Source organism: Mus musculus, chromosome 6 (assembly GCF_000001635.26).
Source record: "Mus musculus strain C57BL/6J chromosome 6, GRCm38.p6 C57BL/6J".
In the NCBI taxonomy this organism is placed as follows: domain Eukaryota; kingdom Metazoa; phylum Chordata; class Mammalia; order Rodentia; family Muridae; genus Mus; species Mus musculus.
In genome coordinates, this window is record NC_000072.6 from 17,762,725 (window position 1) to 17,774,809 (window position 12,085).

At 41.8% G+C, this 12,085-nt stretch overlaps 1 protein-coding gene across 18 annotated transcripts in view; it reads left to right on the forward strand.

Moving 5' to 3' along the window:
- The window catches only part of St7 (suppression of tumorigenicity 7), a 249,123-nt gene that overhangs the window by 68,824 nt on the left and 168,214 nt on the right, over nucleotides 1–12,085 (forward strand). The gene's annotated exons all lie outside the window — the stretch shown is intronic.

Below are 12,085 nucleotides of genomic sequence, written 5' to 3' on the forward strand. Positions count from 1 at the left end.
AGAAGAAATAGCTTTGTCTGTCAGTCCTTTTTAGTGCTAGTCCATGTTGGCAATCTCTGTAGTTCCAACAGCCTTGTCTCTCTTAAGCTCTTACCAAGAAGCAAAGGTAATTTTGCATTCAATGGGAGAGCTTGTTTTTTTTTTTTTTTTTTTTTTTTAAATTTATTTAGCTATCAATAAACTACTGGGCCCTGAGAACTTAGGTCATCTGCTGGGAAATGATCAGTTGCCCACCTGACTGCAGTCCATTTGTTTTCAATCCTAAATAGCCCGTCTCCAGCTTCTCTTGCTGAGGAAGCTGAAGTCTGCAAACGCCATCTGTGTGTAGTGTCAGTCTGGAACAATAATTCAGGGATGCGGAGCAGGTCTTGCCTTTGTTTCCTGATATTGTGCATTGATTTCTTTGTAAACTATTTCACATGAATGAAAGCAACATTTTCTATTTTTAGTTTTCGGCCCGGGGGTGGGGGGTGTTGCAGACTTTAAAAAAGCAACTCATCTGCAAATTCAAATTCTCATTGACACATCCAGTTTGCGTAAAGTAAAAACACAATCATAGACATTTTAACTGAGACGGTTCCATAGTTGTTAGACCCTTTCTTGCCATAGCAACTTAGTTTTTCTTCTTGCTTTTTATTTTCATTTTAGTAATGGAAATGTTCATCTTTTAGGCACTTTGGCCAGTATGAAGATTTTTTTTTTTCTGATGAATGCCTTCAGGATTTTCTTGACGTGACATTTTTAAGTAAATAAAATTAAATTCTGTCTGTGGAATTAATGTTCTCTCTCTCTCTCTCTCTGGACATTAAATGCCTCTAAAATTAGGATTAGTCTTGTTTGGTTTTCTTTTTTCCCCCCGCTATTTTCTATTTTCCATTTTCTCCCTCCCCAACTCCATTGTTTTCAATGAGTAAATTCTTTGTAAAATAGTTTGTCCTAAAACTATTAGTTTGGGGGCTAATGTGAATCAACAAACAGCTACTGATAATACAAAAAGCTAAACTATTGGGAATTCTTGACATTAATAGAGACTTCACACTTATTTTTGTAACCCATTTGGAAAGTTGTGAAGATATTAGCATCATGAGCCTGAGTTACTGGCTTTTCTTTTCCTGAGCTGGTTTACATTTGAGGAGGTCCCAGACTACCAAGTAACTAGTAGTTAGTTGCTGTTTAAAAATGGCTTCCTGGGAATGCTATTATGCTTGGAGCTCAATCCATGTGTTAAGACTTGGATTTCTTGTGCTTGACTAGAACTCCTGGAACCGTAACATTTCTAGACTGCCTTTCATTCAGCTAAGCTCTCTTCCTACAGTTGAGCTGCTGTGGGGGTGGTCATGTTACTTGTACAGATGGTTGGAAACGAGCCCACACAACATAGGATATTTTATCATTTGTATTGTGGGAGGTGGAAAAAAGTCAGGTCTGGGAAGATGGATAACCCAGAATGATCATGACTCAGTGCAGTTGGTTTATCTGCACAGGAAATTCCTGCATGATGTACTCGCTAGCAAGGGACTTCTGCTTGTTTTTGAGATTTGGTAGTAGGAGTAGTGCCGTGTGGGAGCATGGTGGGCTCTGTACCGGCTGCTGTCTGTCCAGCCTCTGTTTTGTACAAGGCATCCATAATTGTTTGAAATGGCTTCTCCAAGAACACTAGTGAGTAAGCAGGTAGAGGGCCCAGACATTTAGATGACAATTAGATCTTCGGAAAATCCTGTATACTACCAAACAGGGTTTGGTTCTGCTTCCCATTTAGTGCGTTTAAGTAGGTGTTGTGTAATAAAAACATGCTTTGCATTGGGTGGGAAAGCCCCAGTTGCTTGAGTCTACACCAGTCTAAACTGAGTTCCAGATTCTCTCCGAGAGCTATGAGTCGGTGTGGTGAAAGCCAAATTGTCTTTTCTCTTTCTTTTACTGCATTCCCCCTAATGTCCTGTTTCAAACTCTTACAAAATCTACAGATCGGTTTATAATGGCTCCTTCTTCTAATTTCAGGCTGTTGATTGAGCCCTGCATTCTGGCTGTAGGAAATTAGTGATGGGAGGAGTGAACAGTCTGCCTTGGCTAACTGCAATAGGAGGCACAGTGTTAGCCAGGGCAGTTACGTGTTTTGTGAGGCAGCTTCTCCAACAATTAGCATTTTATGCTGGTAACCAGGAGCACAAGGCACTGGCAGCATGGTATTTTTATGCAGCACACAGTTCTACCACAAAAGCTTTCTGTGGAGAACTGATTTCAAGATGAAGAGGAGACAAATTCATGATGTTACACGAGAGAGCACTCAAAATATCAAGGTTAGAATGAAAAAAAAAATAGACCAGTCAATAGTAAAGACTGGAACAGGGAAGGGTGACGCTGGCCCTTCAGGATAACTCCAGCAACCCTGGCCAGGAGTGGGCATTGACTTTTAGCATCAAGAAAATGAGTGCTATTTATTTTTCAAATCCTTCCACTGCTAGGCAAGTATGATTTTATTAGTTCTCATAAAACTTTTAAGATTATCTTCTAAATTAGTCAGTAGTGCACTTAAAAGATTTGTTTTACATAATCCCCAAGAGCTCCTTACCCCTAAGCATATGGTTCTAGGAAGGAAGGCTCAAGTGGTTCTTAGCTATGGCAAATAGTATCATCTTATACATCATGAAATTACTTATGGATATGGTTGATTGTAATAGCTGGTATGGTCTGGCTCATCTGGTTCCGTCCTGAACTGGCAGATGGGCGGCCTACTACCTAATGTGCTGCAGTAGGTTTTCAGTTGGTTTGGGTCATTGTGCTTAGTATGGGGAGATGTTGATGGTGGTTATCTTGAGTAAAGGAACAGGGGAAAGCAGTCAGGACATGGAAGAACACAGAGTATGTTTTGCAGGTATATTTTTATATATGGTATTTAAAAATATACCTTGTGAAGACTGAAAACAAACCTCTTTTCCTCTTTTTGGTCCTGAGGAGTTAGTTCCAAAGGGACTGTTCCTAAGTCTAGGCTATGATCCTGGGGGTATTGCACTCAGACTACATCCTGTGTCCCTCTTCTTTTGTGGTTGCAAAACATACTGCCTCAGCTGGTCAACCATCTTAGAGATTTGGACAGTGTTCCTGGGAGAAAATTCTGTCATAGGAGCTAGAAGAACACAAGATTTGCCAGTAATAAGCTCTGCATATTAAAAGCAGTTTAGTGTTAGAAGTTCAGGCACCAGCGATAAAGTACATGCCTGTGTCCTCCTCTTTGGGCAGCACATTTATGCAGCACACGCTGCTGTGTCATAACTCTGCATGGAATGCTCCTTGGTGAACTTCATTTTAAATACTGGGGTCCTGAGCTCCCATTCTAGGTTTTATTTGTTGCGCTAGGGTCCCAGTAGGCGGCCTAGGCTGATCTTGGCTCTGTGACTCTCACGTCTTAGCCCCTAGTCCTGATCTTGGCTCTGTGATTCTCACGTCTTAGCCCCTAGTCCTGATCTTGGCTCTGTGACTCTCACCTCTTAGCCCCTAGTCCTGATCTTGGCTCTGTGACTCTCACCTCTTAGCCCCTAGTCCTGATCTTGGCTCTGTGACTCTCACCTCTTAGCCCCTAGTCCTGATCTTGGCTCTGTGACTCTCACCTCTTAGCCCCTAGTCCTGATCTTGGCTCTGTGACTCTCACCTCTTAGCCCCTAGTCCTGAGATTCAGAGTGAGCATCAATCCCACACCCACTCCAATGCTTTCTCCACTAGTGACATGGCTATGCACATTTGGTGCAGTGGAGAGCTGATGCCTACCAGTTCCTCTGATGGGGGAAAAGGAGCCATTGCTCATGGAACAGATGCTGATATATTTAGAATTTTCTATTTTTGTCTCAGATAGTCTATGCAGTGTTCTTTGCCAGAAGAGTATATAGTTAACTCTGAATTGATCTAATGTTGAGGAATATTCACTAATTTTATTGGTCAACTTTATTTCATAAAACTACACCTTGCTACACATACCATCAAACCTTTTACCTTTCTTGTGGGGGAAAATAACCTCTACTAATTTTACTATACCCTCTTCTCCTCTTCTCACTGTGTTGATTATCAGGGACTTCTGGGGATGTGGAGATTCTGACCAAGAAAGCCTGGCTGATGTTTGTGTTAGAGTTAGTTTCCATTTAAAGGTTAGAGTCTCTGCTGCAAGTTTATTGTTTGTTTGTTTGTTTTTTCTCCCAGACATGGTTTGTCAGTATAGCCTTAGCTGTCCTGGAATTTGCTCTGCAGACAGGCTGGCCTCAAACTCTTGAGTACTCTTAAAGGCTTGTGCAAGAAGCTTATGTGTTTCCCCTCTCCTCTTTTTGAGATTAATATAACTACAGCATTTCTACCTTGCCTTTTCTCTCTCCAAACACTTCCATATGCTCCTCACCACTGGCCTTCAAATTCATTCATGATATACAGAGACCACTTACTTTTGTAGCAAGTAGATTTGTTACACATTATAAATTCTGATCTTACCAAGCTTAACTGCCTTCATCCTCCAGTGAAGACTGAGATATTTGTGTGTCAAAGAATCATGAATGGGAATGGCCCCAGTAGGTACATACATTTGAATGCTTGGCCCCCAGTTGGCGAAACATTTTTGGGAAAGTAGCCTTTGGGGATTTGAGGATATGGCCTTCCTGGAGGAAGTGTGGCAGTGGGGGTGGGCTTTGAGGTTTCAGATGACTAGAACTATTTCCAATGTGCTTCTTTGCCTGCAACTTGTAGATTAGGATGTAAGATCTTAGCCACTACTCCAGTGCCATGCCTGCCTGCCTGTTGCCATGGGACCATGAGCCCTAATAAATGTTCTCTTTTATAAGCTTCCATGGTCATGATGTCTTCCTGGTATTAGAAGATTCACTAAGACAGTCATTAAATTACCCAGACAGTGGAATGGATTTTAAAAGAGAATTAATGTTAGTGAAGAATGAACGAACACACAGAGCAGTGGCAGGACATTGGTACCAATACTTTTAAAGAATATTTGCAGAGGACAAAGGGCTGAAAACTGGTTGCTATGGGAACAATTATTTTACTGGGACATTCCCTTCAATTCTGTGTGTTCCTATATGTTGTTTCTCATTGTGCTACTATGTCTGACCTGCATCTTCTATAGCCACTTGATAGTCATTCTTTCTTTCACCCACAAATGCTCCTCTCTGCATACTTTTCTTTTCATTTAAAATATAGCTGAATTGGCTATTTTAATGAATCATATTTTGCCCTAAAAATAAGAAAGTCATTTTTCCATGAACTGCTTCTCCATAGCTTTGATAAGCAGCAGATGGACTTGTCCCTATCTACCTTCTGCTATGGTGAATGAACACTATGGCTCAGGTCAATTAGAAGCAATCTGTCTCTTTGCCTCACAGTTCTGGAGATGGGAAAGTCTAAGACTAGGAGATGTCTTGTTGAAGGAGTCTTAGATCTTTGACATTCTATCACAGAACATGGTGGCAGAGACTAAGAGAAGGTTTAGGTTCATCTTTTGTTTTTATACCAGGAGCTTGAAGGACAGTTAACCAATATGATAGGGGGATTAATTCATTCTTGGGGCCTGAGTGTCACTCCTGACACTCAGTCACCCTTAACAATCTTTCCAGTCAAGTCTGTCAGAATGCCTATGACATTTCAATATACATTTTAGAGGAGATGCAGCACTCCATATGTCTGTGTCTTCTTCCTGGAATCTATAGACATGTTGCTCTGTAGCCATGTTACACTGAATGACAGAAAATTAGATGGCTGTAAGGTATCCGTGTACTGACTGTAAAATAAGAGGTCTTCTTTGGTTATCCAGGCGTAGTCAGTGTAATTATGAGGGTTCTTAAATAAGAACTGAGAAGACGGGGGTGTCAGAGTCATTGAATTGAGAATATAACCTTCTTTCACTGCCTTTGAAGTTGGAAGAGGATCAATAGCCAAGAGATATCGATGGTGTCATAGAACTTTTCAGAAATACTATCCTGTAAAGTTTCTGTACATATTTTTTTTTCTCCTTTGGCTTACCCAAGTAAGAGGTCTCAGCTCTGGGGGCTGGAGAGATGGCCAACGATTAAGAGAGGTTATTGCTCTTCCAGGAGATCTGAGTCCTTTTTCCTGTACCCATGTTGGGTGTGTCAAATCCACCTGTAACTCCAGCTCCAGTGGATCTGGTGCCTTCTTCTGCCCCTGCACATGTATGACAGACACAAGGATCTAGATATGAAAAAGATAAAAATTCTTTAAAAGCTTTTTCGGTTTGTGTTTTTAATTTCATTTAGTTTTCTTTTTTAAAATGTGCTTTTAAAAAGACGTAGATGCTGCCATTTTCTTGTAAAAAATAGCTCCATAATAATCTTTAAGTGACTATAGTATTATATGTTTAAATGGAATTCTTTTATTTTTTATTTTTTATAGATTTATTTATTTGTTTTATGTATGTGAGTACATTGTGGTTGTCTTCAGACACACCAGAAGAGGGCATCAGATTCCATTACATATGGATGTGAGCCACCATGTGGTTGCTGGGAATTGAACTCAGGACCTCTGGAAGAGCAGTCAGTGCTCTTAACTGCTGAGCCATCTCTCCAGCCCTTAAATGGAATTCTTTTTTTTTTTTTAATTTTTTTTTATTTTTTTATTTTTTTTCCATTTTTATTAGGTATTTAGCTCATTTACATTTCCAATGCTATACCAAAAGTCCCCCATACCCACCCACCCCCACTCCCCTACCCACCCACTCCCCCTTTTTGGCCCTGGCGTTCCCCTGTACTGGGGTATATAAAGTTTGCGTGTCCAATGGGCCTCTCTTTCCACTGATGGCCGACTAGGCCATCTTTTGATACATATGCAGCTAGAGTCAAGAGCTCCGGGGTACTGGTTAGTTCATAATGTTGTTGCACCTACAGGGTTGCAGATCCCTTTAGCTCCTTGGGTACTTTCTCTAGCTCCTCCATTGGGAGCCCTGTGATCCATCCATTAGCTGACTGTGAGCATCCACTTCTGTGTTTGCTAGGCCCCGGCATAGTCTCACAAGAGACAGCTACATCTTCTTGACTGTGCTCGTACACATTTCTATGACTGACCATAATATTTGTATGGATGGAGCCATCATTTGTGAGTTTAGACTTTTGCTAAATATTGCTAAATTACTTGAAAGAAGTCATCCAGTTTATATTGTTTGTAGTTCAAATCTGGGATAGATTGCACCTTTATTTTTAATTACAATGAAAAGTATAAGATTCAAGAGATGAAGATCTATCTTTAATACTTTTAAAATATAATATCAAATATTGTGACATTGCAAGGAAAGGTTCTCATTTATCAAGCTGGGGACTTTGGGAACTCTGTGATTTCTATGGCAATGATGAAAGTGGACAAGGCCACTCTGCCATGCCCTGCTGACTAGTTTCAGTGGGATAACTGCATAGTCATGGTAAAGTGAGCGAAGCCTCATGATATCCAACCTTGTCCTTTACCCTCTTTGTGATACAGATACACATAGAAATGCATTACTGAGCCGGAGTGCAGGGTTTCTGTTTGAGCTTCATTCCTTTGGCAGCATACAACTTGTCTTTAAAAGTGGGCATCGATGTACGCATGTGTTGATTTTGAAAGAACAAATAAAATGAGACCCCGAGTCAGAAAAATCTGTTGCATTTATGGAGTCATTTGAGTCCCCATAGAACACACAGAACATGGAGTCGCTAACAAAACTATCTGCAGAGGTGCACAGCAGTGCCTGCTATACCCCCACTTTACCAAGTCTCTGTATTAGCAGGCTCTCAAAAGTGTCAGCTCCCCCATCTGCTACCGTGAGGTGTTAGGAAGAGCTCACAGCTTTCTCACCCACAGTGAAGAACGAGTGTGCAGCAGGCATGGTCCAATCAATCGATCAGGAAACAGTGTCTCTTTTGAACTTCTTCTAGAAATTAGGCTGAACATTCCATTAACGTTTGCATCATGTCTAATAATCACTTTCATGGTGGCATTTTACCCCTTGATCCCCTTGCTTGTCCTCAGCCTCGGTTCCGCTAATGCCTTCCTTCCCAGTCAGCCTGCGCACATGACCTAACGAGTTTCATTAGAGTTGCTTCCCCAGGCGTCTGTGGGTGAGGGGTGGTTTATTACAGGAGCATGAGCATCTAACGAGTGGTTATAGACGTGAAGAAAGTGGCTCCCCTTCCCAAGCAACTGTTAGCTGCCTGGAGATCTTTTGGAGACTCATTTACCAGTGTTTAAATTGATATTTATTTTTTAAGTTGTTTTATTAATGTGTATAATAGCTTACTTTATAATAAGAGGATTACTTTTTCTCTAAGTTGTATTTTGAAAATACATTTTTAGAGTTTGTTTTTTTTTTTTTGTCTCTGGCATTTTTTTTTTATCAGTTGTAGACATATTTAATATCTATATAACCAGCTTTATAGCTGTTGCTTGTGGCTTTTGTTTTATGTCTTACCACCAAAGGCCAGGCTTTCTCTAAAATTAAAGGCCCCCATAAACCCTCCCTCCTTAACTCTTCCTGCCTGCATTCTTCTCTTTTGAATTTTTGATCTAGAAAATTTTTTTCTTTTTTTTTTCTGAAAAAATCTATAGCTTTTCCTGTTAAATATATAACATCCCTTAGTATCTTTAATCTGTGTGTTCTTTCATCAGGCTGATATTTAAATAATTAATTTTTTTTTTTAGTTTTGAGAATTCCAACACAACTATTTACAAGTAGGACAAATAATGTTTTGAGCAATCATTTCAACACACACAGAAAAGTCATGTTTTTGCTTCAGAATTACTGCATTAGGGCTGAATGTATGTGTCAAGGTAGAGCACTTGGGTAACATGTCAGAGTGTCTGGTTCCATTCATAATACTGCCAAGAAATAAAAAGCATTGATGTAGTAATTCATAAAGAATTAAACAGACATTCAAGAATGAGCTTTTGTTGAGTCATCAAACCCTGGCTGTAATAACTCTGGAGCACCCTGCTGATTGCTAGCTTTCTACTTTCTCAGGGCTGCCTGGAGCAATGTGTGTGTGTGTGTGTGTGTGTGTGTGTGTGTGTGTGTGTGTGTGTGTGAGTGTGTGTGTGTGTTCTTTCAGTATGGTGTTTTTGGTTTTAACTCCTTTTTTTCTTCTCGGTTTTGTTAAGACAGGGTTTCTCTGTGTATCCCTGGCTGTTCTGGAACTCACTCTGTAGACCAGGCTGCCCTCGAACTCAGGGAGTTTGCTTCCCAAGTGTTGGGATTTAAGGTGTGCATCACCAGACCCAGCTTTGTTTTCACTTTTAAACTTAATATTCCAGTGTAAGAAGAATGGCACAATATTTATGCTATGTGGTCTTAGTGTTGTTGGAAACTGGTGTTGATAAAAAACGATGAACAGTGAGACAATCATTAGTGTGCATTGCTGAGACATCTGCGACAATTTTATTTTCCCACTGTATCCCAGTGAAATTCTGTTCTATTTGAAGAAGTCATGTTCAAGACAAATTAATTGTCAGGTCAAAAATTTTCTTGATTAAATATTACTTTCTCCTTGATAATGACCTCATTTTCCAGAGTCTGTAAGACTTCTCAGAGGAAGGTAGGGTATTTCCTGTGCTGTTGAATGTTGTTAGCCAATTGCTGCCTTAGTCCAAGGAGCCATCTTCCTGAGTTATGCGGAGGTGTTCTGAGTTGTGTAGCTGTACTCTTCCTTGACTGCCCACAGAACACACATTAACCAGATGCAGGATTTTCCAGCTCCAGACAGACCCCTATGAGTTAAAGCACCCTAAGGACCTGATCACATCTCCTTTCCCATGCTAACATCTACCAAAGTCCCTCTTGCCAGCCTGCTCCACTGGATAGGGCTTCTCACTTGTTCCTTGCACACTAGGCATTGAGTCTGCTTTGGGAGCCTTAGCTCTCTTCTCCTTCCTCAGGGGCACCACCAGCTACAGTTTCTCTTGAAAAGTGTGTTTCATTTCGCCCAGCCCATGTGCTTGCAGTCTCACGTGTTTGCCAAGTGAGTCTCCTCAGCGAAAGTGCCCATGACTCCCCTGTCTGCCTAGGGGAGGGATCTATGTTTGTCCTTTGAATCCCAGTGCACAGTGCACTGAAGCTGGTGAAGGCTTTTAATGCTTCTGTTGGGAGGGTAGCTGGATTCTGTTATTGCAAGCACTATTTGTCACTCCATGTGTGTGCTATAGTGAATTCTCCAGGAGTGGGACTTTGTTTCATTCTTCTTTGCTTTGCTAATGTGTTAGATGAGGCTCTCTCTCTCTCTCTCTCTCTCTCTCACACACACACACACACACACACACACAATGCCTTTAACTTTGTGATATGATGACTTCATTAACATGCAGACTTTGTACTTTGAAAATGGATGAGTGAGGGGTAGTGTAAGGAAAGGCAAGGCAGTGCCTCAGAGTCTCCAGATGAAGAGCTCCGTAGTGTTCATTATCATACAAGAGTTATAGTATACTAAATAAGGACGTGGACTCACTTGCCTTGTCACTTGGTACTTACCTCTACCTGGCTTCTTACTTCTTTGGGACTCATTTTCAAGTCCTGGTAACTGCCTAACAGTTGTGAAAAAGACTTAATGACAAGGTATAGAAATGGCCCACAATGTAGTAAACACCAAGCAAATGTATGTTGTTACTACAAGACTTTATAGGGGAGTTAGTGTAAATGTTTCTGTTCAGATGGAAGGGTATCCTGGGACTCGGAAGCCCAGGAGCTATACAGCTCTGAAAAGTATCCCAATGGAAGAACATCCTGAGATACAGGGTCCAGGAGCCACAGAGCTCTGAGAGGAAACTTCCTCAGCAGAGGCATTGCAGCTCCCAGGGAAGGCATCCCCAGCTGAGCTCAGGAGCTCAGGAGCCTCAGCCCTGCTCCACCTCTCTCCTTCTTTTCATTGCTTCTTGGCATCTTCCGATGAGAGCGTCACACCAGACAGGAGATATCATAAAAGAGTTTCATTGGACAGTCTAGGGTGTGGAGGGATGAATCCAGGAATGGCTGCCCTCTGCTCTAGGGATCGGGCAGCAGGAAGTCGGATAAAGGGCAGGGCTTATATAGGGTTTTGGGGCGGGGCTTATATAGGGTGTTTTGGGGCGGGGCTTCTATAGGGTGTTTTGGGGCGGGGCTTCTATAGGGTGTTTTGGGGCGGGGCTTCTATAGGGTGTTTTGGGGCGGGGCTTCTATAGGGTGTTTTGGGGCGGGGCTTCTATAGGGTGTTTTGGGGCGGGGCTTCTATGGGGTGTTTTGGGGCGGGGCTTCTATAGGGTGTTTTGGGGCGGGGGCTTTTTAGGACAGAGATTTCCAGATTAAGGATTGATGGGATTATTTCAAGTTGGAGTTTGGAAAGCTCAGGTATTGGTGGGTTTTTCTGTTAAGGGATTGGTGGGTTTTCATGCCCAGGCTTTGGTAGGTTTTTGTGGGAAGCTAAGGGATTGGTGGCTTTTTTAACTCCCATTTTCTTGCATGTGACCAATATGTTAAGAAGGGAAGCCATTCCCAGCTGCAGGTGGCTTTGGCTGAGGTGCCATCTCTGTGGAGGTGCTCTGGGAGGCTAGAAAGGAGGTGCTGGCATTGTGGACAGCTCCTGCCGTGATATTGCACAAAGGCTGTAGGCTAAGGCAGGAAACCTGCTCCTGTGACTGCTGCAGGCTAAGTTGTATGGTGTCGCCATTTTGACAGCTCCCATAAGGGCATCTTACGGGTCAGTAGGCTGGGACAGGGAGGAGGGGCCAGCCACCACTTTGAAGGCTTTGCAGAGCGTAGCTTATGAACCACAGTTAGTATTTCGTATTATATAGTTTTATATCTAAATTGTATGGGATAGATTTAGCAGGAATGCATGGCATTCTAAGCACAGCCAGTTTTTTGCATTACTTTATGGGATCATCCTTTAGAGTTACTCTTCCACTCACCCCCACCCTCATCACTACACACACAAGGAGAAGCCATTTCTTTTTCTTTTTTGAGATACAAGATCTGATCATGTAGTTTTTGCTCTTAAAGATTGATTTTGACTGGATGTAGGGGTGCAAACTCTGAGCAAGGACAGCTTGTCTCTTGGCAGTTTATCCCTGGAGTTTTCCTTTGTCTTCTTTC